The 12,546-nt window shown below is 38.8% G+C and overlaps 1 long non-coding RNA gene across 3 annotated transcripts in view; it reads right to left on the bottom strand.

Moving 5' to 3' along the window:
- Positions 1-12,546, bottom strand: part of LOC103236838 (uncharacterized) — a 222,867-nt gene that overhangs the window by 204,000 nt on the left and 6,321 nt on the right. For all 3 annotated transcript variants that reach the window (XR_012093686.1, XR_012093687.1, XR_012093688.1), the window contains exon 3: positions 11,488-11,653. This is a non-coding gene — a long non-coding RNA (uncharacterized lncRNA). The remainder of the gene's footprint in view (positions 1-11,487; positions 11,654-12,546) is intronic.

Here is a 12,546-nt window from a genome sequence, read left to right as displayed (position 1 = left end):
TCACTACTGGTAGAGTCAACTTTGGTAAGGTAATGGAGAACATCTAGTTCAAGAACTATGACCTCCCCATAAATACTGAAGATGAATTCAAAGCTACCAACTGAGGAAAGAGCTTTTTATAAACCAGCATAAAAATCTACAAATTACCTACAAAAAAAATAACATTCTGTGGAAAAATCAAACTAAAAACATCCAAAACTGAATTCTTACTGTACTTGCGCCCTAACCTGCCTCCTCATCCTACCAAATCTGCCTCCTTTCCTGATGGATCTCCTATTTTACTTCATGGGGTCGCTTCTACCCAGCTCCTCAAGTTAGAAACAAAAGCCTTTATTCATATTTTCTGGGCTCCCAAAATACTTTTAAAATAATTTCTGTAAGTACTTATATTAAATTGTCACTGGCCTATAAGGTTGACTTTCCCTTTAGACTGTGAGCTTCTTAAGGCTTGGGAACAATTTTATTCATTTTTGCATTCCTACCAATCCCTGAGTGGAAGGCCTGGCTCCATTTGTGCTTTTCATTCACTGAAAGAAAAAATGGGGGAGGGGAGATCATGCCTCAAGAGTTTGCTTAAAGTCAAGGAGAGCAGACTAATAAACAGTTCATATTCACCTTCCATCTTTCCTAAAGGGCTTAAAGCTCTTAATATTAATTGCTACAATTAGAAACTCTGTAACTACAAATGTAAAATAAATACAAGAAGCATAAAGACAACTTATTAAACATTCAGTAAGCACTTCTTGTATGAGTACAATGGATGAACACAGACATGGTTGTCCCTGCACTCACAAAACTTAAAAGCCAGTAAAAGGACAATTAAATGAACAATACAAATGATGATCACCAAGTTTTTTATTACACAGAGAACAAGCATCATGAGAACGCAAAAGTAGAGAGATTTATTTGACATTCCTCTCTCAGGGCTCTTTCTTGTCTCCTAAATTATATGGCCACTGTGCATTCTAATCCCACATAAACCAAACACACTCAGCTCAGCCAGTGAGAAGCCCTATTCTGCCAGGACAGGCCTACAGATACCAGACACAACATCCTCTCTTCCTCCCCAGACAACCCCAGACAATGGCACAGAGAACTGCCAGGCTAGACCCCAAACATCCTTAAACTCCATGGTAAACTGACGATGTTAAAAACAGCCAGAGAATAATTAACTCACAAATCCCCAAATGCATTCTCAGATCATCCACATGAACCAAAAAGCAGTGAACTTTTCCAAATGCACAAAAACAGAAGCAGAAAGCAAGTGATTTAATCAAGATAAGACAGAGATTAAAGGTAGGCATCTACCTACCACCTGAATGAGTGTCTCATTTTGATCTCTGTCTTGACCAACTACACAAAATTTCTATGAACTGAGAAAAAATTTATTTATACTCCCTCGTGAAATTAAAAGTACTAGATTAACTGCATTCACAACTGCTAAACTATGAAGCACAAGTAAAGGCTGAACTATGAAGCTTCAGTTTCATTTCAGGTGACCTGCTAAAACAAACACAATCCAGATACAAAATAAAGCTCAACAACATACACACATCCCCAAAAAATCACACAGAACACACACATAGAAAGGGTGGGCCTGCTTCCTATCCACAACACTGTCAAGCTTGCTGTGGTAAACGAAAGCCAGGAAGCTCATCCCTGAACAGGATGAAGGGGGATGAATACAAGAACAAGGAAGCCCTTCTATAAAGACAGTTCGGAGTGTGTCTCTGTGTGTATATATACTCACATGTTTAGTCTCTTAGGTGTGTGAAAGTAAAATAAATACTGGGGCCCCTAAATCACCAAGCTAAAGGGAAAAGTCAAGCTAGGAACTGCTTAGGGCCAACCTGCGTCTCCTTCTATTCAAAGTCACCCCTCTGCTCTCTAAGATAGATGCATATCTGATTGCCTCCTTTGGAAAGGCTAATCAAAAACTCAGAGAATGCAACCATTCCTCTCTCACCTACCTATGACCTGGAAGCTCCTTCCCAGCTTCAAGTCTTCCTGTGTTTGCTTCAAGTTGTCCTGCCTTTCTGGACCCAACCAATGTACCTCTTACATATGTTGATTGATATCTCATGTCTCCCTAAACTGTATAAAACTAAGCTGTGTCCCGGTCACCCTGGGCACATGTTGTCAGGACTTCCTGAGGCTGTGTCAGGGGTGTGCATCCTCAACCTTGGCAAAATAAGCTTTCTAAATTAACTGAGACCTGTCTCAAATTTTCTGGATTCACAGTGGCACACAATGGCACATAATGCCAGCAAATCAGAAGACCTGCTGAAGGGAAAAAGAAGGTAGTCTAACTTCATTATGACTGAAAAAATGAATCTGGCATATCCATACAATAGGATATTACTTAGCAAATTAAAAAAATGAACTATTGACACACAAAACAGCATGGATAAATCTCAAAATAATTGAGTGAAAAAAGTCAGAACAAAAGATTACCCACTGTGTGATTCTATTTATATAATATGTAAATTAGAAAATGCAAACTAATCTACAGTTACAAAAAGCTTATCAGTGGCTGGCTGTGGATCAGAAGCAGGAGGGAGACAGTACTGAAGGGTACGAGGAAACTGTCGGGGTGACAGGCATGTCTATTATCTTTAGTGGTGAGAGCTTTATGGGTGGATACCTATGTCAAAACATCAAACTTTACACTTCTAATATGTGCAGCTTGGGTGTCACTTACTCCTCAATAAAGCTGTTTAAAGTTTTTTGATAAAAATAAGTTCACATTGACCACCATTTTGGTTTAAATGAAAACTTACAATATGAAGGAGACTGCTTTCACTTTCAGAAGGATATTTTATCACAGTTACATATCATACATATCATGCTTTGTGGACAAGCAATTTCAGAAAGAATACAGATGTGGAATATTTAAATATCTGTATTTCTTCCCATTCATCCTTTTCACGATTTAAAAGAAGCTAAAGCATTTTACAGAAAATTCCCATCACTTTCAAGTTTCTTACAGAGACTCTCCAAAATTCAATAAACATCTAACTTTTTGGAAAAGATGGGATCTTAAAGACCATCCTGCCCAACTTTCTCAATTTAAGGAAGCAAACTGAAGAGCCCATCCCCTTGCGGAGTTCATCCAGTCTTACGGCTTTGAAGTCAGCTCTACTTTGCTGACACCTACCTTTGTCATTTTAGTCGATGTCGCCACTGAACTACAGACATTTATTCAACTGCCCACTAAGTCACCTCACTTGACTATCTAAGAAGTATCTAAAACCTATTGTGTCCAAAAGGGATCTTCTGATTCCCCTCACCATCAACTTCTCCTCCAATTTTCCTCATCTCAGTAACTGAACCATCACGCATCCAGTTGTTCAAACAAAACCTAGAAATCAACTCTTAACTACTCATCTCCTGCCTTCCATGTAGCACCCACACTTAAGTTCTTTAGCTCTGTCTGCAAAGTACATTGCCAAAGCTGGCCCAGGCTCCATCTAGATGGCTGCTATGGCTTCTTACCCAGACAACAGCTCAGAAAGGTCCCCATTTCCTCTTCTGCCTCTACGCAGTACCCACAGTCATGGGGCCATCAATCCCCAGACCTAGAACACTCTACAGACTTAATGCAATGATTAAAGTGAAATCCTAACTCCTTATTCTGCCCTAAAAGATCAAGGCCCCTGGACAGGCCTGGTGGTTCACACCTGTAATCCCAGCACTTTGGGAGGCCGAGGCAGGTGGATCACAAAGTCAGGAGTTCGAGACCAGCCTGGCCAATATGGTGAAACCCCGTCTCTACTAAAAATACAAAAATTAACCAGGCATGGTGGCGGACGCCTGTAGTCCCAGCTACTTGGGAGGCTGAGGCAGGAGAATTGCTTGAACCCAAGAGGCGAAGGTTGCAGTGAGCCGAGATCGGGCTACTGCACTCCAGCCTGGGAGATAGAGTGAGACTCTGTCTCAAAAAATAAAAAATAAAAAAATAAAAAAATAAGATCGAGGCCCCTTCCACCTCTCTAGCCTCATCTAGCACTATCTCTTTTCTGGCTACATTTCAACATTTCATACTGACTGTCTCCAACACACTAAACTCATTTCCACCTCTAAGCCAACACTTCCCCACCTCCATACCCCGAATGCACACAGACACTTCACCATTCACATCTCAACTCAAATAACATCTTCAAAAGCTTCCCTTATCTCACAATCTACAGAAGGAGCCCCTGGTGAGAAGTTGGTGGTGAGGGGAATCAGAAGTTCCCTTTTGGCCACAATAAGTTTAGATATTTATTAGGTATTCAAGTGACTAGCTAATTCACTTGTCATAGACCCCACTTTACTGACTTTACAGTACTTATCGCTATCTAAAATTATCTTGTGAAGTTTTTTACTTATTTATTACATATGCTAATAAAATTCATTCATTCATTTATTCATTCATTCATTCCTGCTGTGCCTATAAGAAGCATTAGCCCAAATAAGAATTGTGATCCTTTCTTATTTCACTTGAAAGCATTCATCTCCAGGTGCCTGGTACTACTGGGTAAAAAGTACCCACATCCATTTAAAAAAAAACCAAAAAACAGAAAAAGGTCTATTTTGATCCTTTTGTAATTCCTAAGTGTGATGATTATTTTTACCTTTTTACAACATCAGCACATTACCTGTCTGATGTTTAAAACTAAAGGTCAATTTCAACTGTCCTATTAATTTTACAAGATTCCAAATCTCCTTCCTCAACCTTTTTACATCAGCACATTACCTGTCTGATGTTTAAAAATAAAAGTCAATTTCAACTGTCCTGTTAATTTTACAAGTCTCCAAATTATGCTTCTAAAGAAATGAAAAATTCAAATCCTGACCTGCCTCATTATCATGAGATTTCTATTTGATACAGTATCAACTTATCAATTTAGAGGTATGATGTTAATTTTGAGATTGCACTGCCTGTCACTAAAAAAATACACTTTTCAATAAGGATCATGTCAATATAAAAAGTGTTAACTTTTAGTGATTAGATTGGGATCTGTAATATCTTGCCTTTGGGGTACTTCACCAATAATCACTTACATAATATACTATCTCAATGCACCAATTTAAACATTTTTAATGCCTTAATTTTCTTTTTTCAAATTTTAAAGTTTTCAGACACTGTTACCAAAAAAAAAAATCACAATATATTTTTTTATCAGGATGTTACACATTATAAATGATCTCACAGTAAATCATTAATCATTGGGATGTACATTTCATAAGGACAGAGATTTTTATCCATTTTGTTCATTGTATCCCCCAGCACATTCCTGGCACATTATCAGCTTTACAAATATGTGTTGTTAAATACCTGCAAGCTCCTGTTTTATCTTACGGAGATCACCACAGTATTCCAAATTTAGAAGGTACTGCCAATATGTGTAATCTCTTCTTGCTATTGCTTGATGTCATTAAAATATTAAGCGTGAGCTGAACAGCAATTCTAAAGCACAAGTGCTTGACTTTCAAGCTATATAGTGATACGTGGCAAATGGGCAGCAAGAGATCAACACAGACTTTTGCATAAGATGTGATCAACATAGATTCTCTTATGCTGTACTCAGGCAAGACTCAATATGGAATCTGGATACATGAACTGCTCTAGGGCTAGGGAGAAAGCCACCGATGGAAGATCATCTATGCATCTCTGAATACAGGCTGCCAGAGTACCAAATTTTATATTGACCCCAAGGTGAATGTTAAATAGCTCTACAGGGCTGATAACAAAAGTCACCATAATAAAGTAGTCAGAAGCAACAATTGTGAATCATAGAAAAGCAGCTCAGTTTTGGTGTGCTGCAAGTAATTTATACTAATGAAAATTAAAATAGTGAAGTTTACGAACAATTTAATAAAGATTATTCCTAAAACATTACTCTTGCCTTCATATTTCTAAGAAAAAAACAGTAGAGATACAACTAGTTTGCTGGGAACTACACATAACACAGTGAACACAAATGGGATGTGTGTCATATGAATGCCACCTATCATATCAAAGTAGCTGACACTGCAGATCTGAAGCAAGCAGCTCTCTACCACCTAATAAATCCTAAATACAAATCCCTGTTCCAACCTTGATCAAGTAACCTTGGCATTTACATCCTCTTTCTTAACATGAAAATAGAAATAATCCCTGTCTAGATTTGTAAATAATGAAATTTATAAAGAAAAAGAAAAACAAATATACACTTCTGATCCTTTGATCAACATGGTGTGCCTACCTGGATGACTGGATGAGGTGGAGCAGGTTCAGAACCCACTGGGAGAGCTCCAATACAAGGCAAGAAGACAAGAAAACAGGCCATTATTTAACAAACAAAACAACCTGTTATAAAATATGCATTATACCACTTCACAGACACCAAGATGCCTGTAATCAAAAAGACGGTAAGTGTTGACAAGAATGTAAAGAAACTGGAACCCTCACACATTGATGGTGAGAATGTAAAATGGTACAGTCACTTTGGAAAACAGTTCCTCAAAATGTTAGGCACAGTTATCGTATGACCAATTCCACTACCAGGCATATACACAAAAGAATTGAAAACTTAAATCTACACAAAAGCTTCTACACAAATGTTCACAGCGGCATTATTCATAATTGCAAGAAAGTGAAAACAACCCAAATGTCCATCAACAGACAGACAAATAAAATGTGGTATATCCATATAGTGGAATGTTTGGCAATAATAAGAAATGCATGATGATACGCAAAGATAGATAAACCTTGAAAACATGCTACTGAAAGAAGTCAGACACAAAAGACCGCATGTCGTATGATCCCACTCACATAAAATGTCTAGAATAAGCAAATCTATAGAGACAGAAAGTAGACGAGCAGTTGCTTAAGGCCGAGGGGTTTGGAAAAAATGGGGAGTGACTGCTAATCGGTCCAGGGTTTTTTTTGTGATGGAAATGTTACAGATTAGACAGCGGTGATAACTGCACATCTGTGAATACATTAAAACCATTGAACTGTACACTTTAAATGGGTGAGTCCTGCCAGGCACGGTGGCTCACGCCTGTAATCCCAGCACTTTGGGAGGCCGAGGTGGGTGGATCACGAAGTCAGGAAATTGAGACCATCCTGGCTAACACGGTGAAACCCTGTCTCGACTAAAAATACAAAAAAATTACCTGGGCATGGTGGCGGGCACCTGTAGTCCCAGCTACTTGGGGAGCTGAGGCAGGAGAATGGAGTGAACCTGGGAAGTGGAGCTTGCAGTGAGCCGAGATGGCGTCACTGCACTCCAGCCTGGGTGACAGAGTGAGACTCCGTCTCAAAAATAAATAAATAAATAAATGAGTGAGTCCTATGGTATGTGAATTATATTTTGATAAAGCTATTAAAATATATTGTGTATTATCTTTAAATAATTATAGCTTTCAACCATCAAATGATATGTCTTATCAAGATGAAGTATGGATATGTTGTCACCCCAACAGCTACATTCCATGTAGTTCACAAAGTTCTGTCACAGCCCCCAGTCCCCATGACCAAGAGTCTTCCCCAGGCCTTTTCTTCCCAGGGAAGATGCTCTTTCTTCCTAGAATCACAAGTGGAGCTGGTTTCAATTGGGGCTGCTTCTTTGACAAGAAAGAATGGGCCAACACTCAAAGAAAAGCAGAATGAGAGGGAGTGGGGCAGTGGGATAAGGAGGGAGGGGGAAAGAGGAAGGGGAGAAAGGAGGAGACACAGAGAGGAAGAGCACAGTATTTATTGTTGGGGCATCTGCATCCAGCCATGCTGGCTAGTTTAAAGTGGGTTTCTGTAATTTCCTTTTAGGGGAGTCTTAATATGTTGTTTCACAACAAAGTCTTTCTTCATTTAACTGATGAACTTTCTAAGGATCTATGCACAAGTAAAACTAAATCCTGGGCCATTTTTGTTTAATAAAAAGACATATGAAACATTGGAAAGAGCACATATAACTCAGTGGTTAAATGAAATCAGACAGACTTAGATTCAAATGTGAGTCCTAGGCTTACCTAAGCAACCTTGGGTACACACTATTTAACTTCCCCAAACCTTAGTTGCCTCTTCTGTAAAATGGGAGCCCTGAGTTTGGTTTCCTTACAGGCCACTGTTCGGATTAAATGAGATAACCCATGGCAAGGTCTCAATACAGTACCTGGCATATGAAAACACAAATATATGACCCACCATTATTAGTGGTAAACTCATGATTTATCACAGATGTTTCGAGCATAGAAAAGTTTTGTTTTAGGCCGGGCGCGGTGGCTCAAGCCTGTAATCCCAGCACTTTGGGAGGCCGAGACGGGCGGATCACGAGGTCAAGAGATCGAGACCATCCTGGCTAACACGGTGAAACCCCGTCTCTACCAAAAAAAAATACAGAAAACTAGCCAGGCGAGGTGGCGGGCGCCTGTAGTCCCAGCTACTCGGGAGGCTGAGGCAGGAGAATGGCGTAAACCCGGGACACAGAGCTTGCAGTGAGCTTAGATCCGGCCACTGCGCTCCCGCCTGGGCCGCGACAGAGCGAGACTCCGTCTCAAAAAAAAAAAAAAGAAAAGTTTTGTTTTAAAGCAAAGATAGTATGAATAAGACTAGTAGGCAACACCTGGAGAAAACTGTACCACACTTCACAAAAAATATTTTTCATTCATTTGGGGAGCATTATTTTTAAGATACGTTAGAAACTAAACCTAGCAATGGTAAACACAACAGCCAGAACCAAAAATGCTAATTCATAAAAATCAATTCCGGTTCTTAGCTAACCTTGTCAAATACATACTTCAGTCAGAGTTACTTCTTCTTAGCCTTCAGTCTGCAATCACTTTTGAAAACCACTCCCCACTTGCAAATAGACAGCTTAGGTAACTACTTAGATTGCTAAGCTTTCTATTCTTCTGTGACACTGAATATTAATGCATCCACATGAGAGAATTACCTCCATTCATCTACTGCTTGTAGATATCACTAACTTGGCTCAGACATAAGTTCTCCCCAAAAGCGACCCTGTGATCACCCAGCTGAGTTTATTCATTCATTCAACAAAGATTTAGTGAGACTCTACTATGTGCCAGGTACTGTATTAGGTACTAGAGATGCAGAGAATAAAACAGGTACCTCTTCTCTCTGTTCTCACGAGGACCTGTTGCCTCCTCATCAGAACATTAACCACACTGATTTCTGATTTCCTAATTACTTCTCTGTAACCCCTACAGAGACTCTAAGCAAACCTGAGGTCAGGGACCATAGCAAATCTGATTTTCATTGTATCACATTATTTTGAATAATAAGTCATGGAAAAAAATGAAATAGAATGAGTTATCTGCACAGTATAGCCACAGTATAGCTATTTACATGGTCAGAAACTCATGCAGAGCAAACTCTAAAGTGTGGAGAGACACAGGCTTTACAGGTCACTGAGACTCCCATCAGTGCCGAATATAGCCTGCCACTCATGTCCTGGCTACATCTAGAGCCTGATCCAAATTATATGATACAGATATAAAATTATATGATACAGATATAAAATATACATTTATTTTTATAAATACATATATTAATTATCTTTTCACTGAAAATGTCTATATAAGGTAAGAAGAATAAAACTGCACATAGATTAGCTAATATAGAATTTCTTAGGCGAAACCCACCAATTCCAGAAAAAGCATGAACTACTACAACTCACCCAATATGAATTTAAATAGCCCTATAACTAACTGTTAAGAAAACTGAATTTGTAATTGAAAATCTCATGGAAGAAAAATCTCTAGGCCAGCCAGGCGCAGTGGCTCACGCCTGTAATCCCAGAACTTTGGGAGGCTGAAGCGGGTGGATCACCTGAGGTCCCGAGTTTGAGACCAGCCTGACCAACACGGTGAAATCCCATCTCTACTTAAAATACAAAAAATTAGCCAGGCGTGGTGACACACACCTGTAATCACAGCTACTGAGGCTGAGGCAGGAGAATCACTTGAACCTGCAAGGCAGAGGTTGCAGTGAGCCAAAGTTGTGCCATTGCACTCCAGCCTGGGCAACAAGAGCAAAACTCCATCTAAAAAAAAAAAAGGAAAGAAAGAAATCTCTAGGACCAGATGGTTTCACTGGAGAATTCTATTTAAAAAATAATTAACACTCATTTTATACAATCCCTCCCAGAAAACAGAAGAGGAGGGAATACATCTCACTTCAATAAAGGGAGTGTTCTAGACTTAAGGAGACTAAAGAGACATGAGAACTAAATGCAACCTGTAATTCCAAACTAGATCTTGTTGCTAAACATAATTTGATGAGATAACTGATAAAACTTGAATAAAGTCAAAGATGTGATGATGGAAATGTATTGATTTTCTCGTTTTGATGGTCATTTTAATATTACACAGAAGAATGTCCTGTTTGTAGGAAAATACCACAAATTATTAGGAAGCGATGGGTCATCAAGTCAGCAACTTACTCTCAAATGGTTCAGGAAAAAGAAAATGTTCTCTGAATTGTACTCATAACCTTCTTGTAAATTTATTATTGTTTTAAAACAAAAAATATATATTTCTTAAAAATACAGAAGGCTATCTTTATGATCTCAGGATATAGAAGAATTTCCTAAACTAGGTATAAAAATATTGCAAATCATGAACGTTATAAATTTAGTAACATGAACATTAAGAACTTTATGAATGGAACAATATTCAGTTTTTCAAAAGGAAAGAAATTCTGGCTTTTATGAGTCACATAACATATATCGTATGTGACAACATGGATGAACCCTGAAGACATATGCTAACTCAAATACGCCACTCACAAAAAGACAAGCACTGTAAAATTCCACTTATATAAGGTATCTAGAACAGTCAAATTTATAGAAACAAAAGGCCAGCGGCTGGGCCTGAGGGAAAATAGGGATTTGTTTAATTAATATATGGTTTCAGTTCTGTATGATGAAAAAGTCCTGGAGATCTACTACTCAACATTGTGAATACACTTATCACTACTGAACTTACACTTAAAGATGGTTAAGATGGCAAATTTCATATTTATTACCATATACATATATTAATTTGTTGACAACACTATGAAGAAAGGAAGGAAATAACACAATATTGCAGAAGTCACTCCTCTCTGGGATGGGATCTGAAAAGGGCACACAGGGAAATTTTAAAAATTTTCCTTAAGTTCGAGTGCAAGTGGCTTTCATCATCCTCCAAAAGCATGCCTCTTGCAAATCTAATTTTTAAAATCAACTCCCCAGGAAAGGGAATATGTACCAGTACAAAAAGCTCTAAAAATAAATAAAGAACGAAAGGAGAGGGAAGAGAAAAGGAAAGAACCAGGAATTCTCCCAATATTATTTAAAGTATATTTTCTAAATAATAAAGGATCAATTTCTGTACAACAACTTAGTTATAAGTGGTACTGATCAAATTAGATGTAACGTTATATAACTACCAAATATCTTTTTAAAATATGGAGCCAAATAATATCAAACCCTCAGCTTCCCTATTATTACTCACCAAAACAGGAGGAATCAGACAGGACAGCAGCAGTCCTCAGTGGTCTGACCAAAGGGAAGCAGAAAGAGGTGCTGAGGGCCAGCGTTCTGCCTGGAGAAAGATGGAAGCTGGCGGCTACACAGAATACAGCTTGTTCAGAGGCCTCCCACTCCTGACTGGTTTCCCTCTAAGAAAAAAAAAAAAAGGTAAGGCTTAAAAATATATGCACATAGTTTCTAGGGGGAAAAAAATAAATGTCTAATTCTTCTCCTCAGTAGCTTTAAGACATGCAAATCAAATTCTGAATTTTCTACTGTTCAACTGGCTATATCAGCTGGGACTCAGATCAGATACAGACGGGTCACAGATGCTGATTGAAAATCACCTATATTTTACTCTTATTTTTATTCACAATGCTTTCAAGAAAAAAACAAGTTTGATTCAAATTTTTCTCATCCTACTCAAATCACTATAGGCTCTTTACTTCATCAAATGAAATTGTTACTGTGAAAAATACAATGGAATCCTTTAATGATAAAATGTGCAACCTCCAAATAGAATCTTGAGTCCTGCCCCATACCCTGAACTCCAGACTCACATTTTCAATGGTCTCCACATTTCTACTTCAAAGTCTAGCAAGCATCTGAAACTTAACACAGTTGAAAGGAAAATCTTTCATATTCACCCTTTCTCATATTCCAACAGCCACTTCTCTTCCAGGCAGGTGCAAGAGGCTGTCACATTTACCTTTCACTGAGCTGTTAGCATTTAAACTGTCCATGGATGGCAAAGCTAAAAGAGTACTGACTGTAACACTCCTTCTAGGGCTGCAGGGTCCACACAGAGTTCTGCTCCTGCCAGCACCAAAAAGCACTCAACCCGGCTCCCGCACTCACTTACCTGCGTGTTCCCTCCCACAGGGGGTTGAGCACAGGGGGTTCCAGTTTGTGGGGTCTGCCCCTGCCAGCGCCTAAGTGGCCGGCTACTTTTGGCACCCACATCCCAGTTCCTGCCAGCAAAGGGGTCAGGGAAATTATCTTGCTTCACTACCTCAGCCAGGTGACCAAATTAACATCAACA

This window comes from Chlorocebus sabaeus, chromosome 8 (genome assembly GCF_047675955.1).
Source record: "Chlorocebus sabaeus isolate Y175 chromosome 8, mChlSab1.0.hap1, whole genome shotgun sequence".
Lineage (NCBI taxonomy): Eukaryota > Metazoa > Chordata > Mammalia > Primates > Cercopithecidae > Chlorocebus > Chlorocebus sabaeus.
This window is presented reverse-complemented; position numbering and strand designations above follow the sequence as displayed.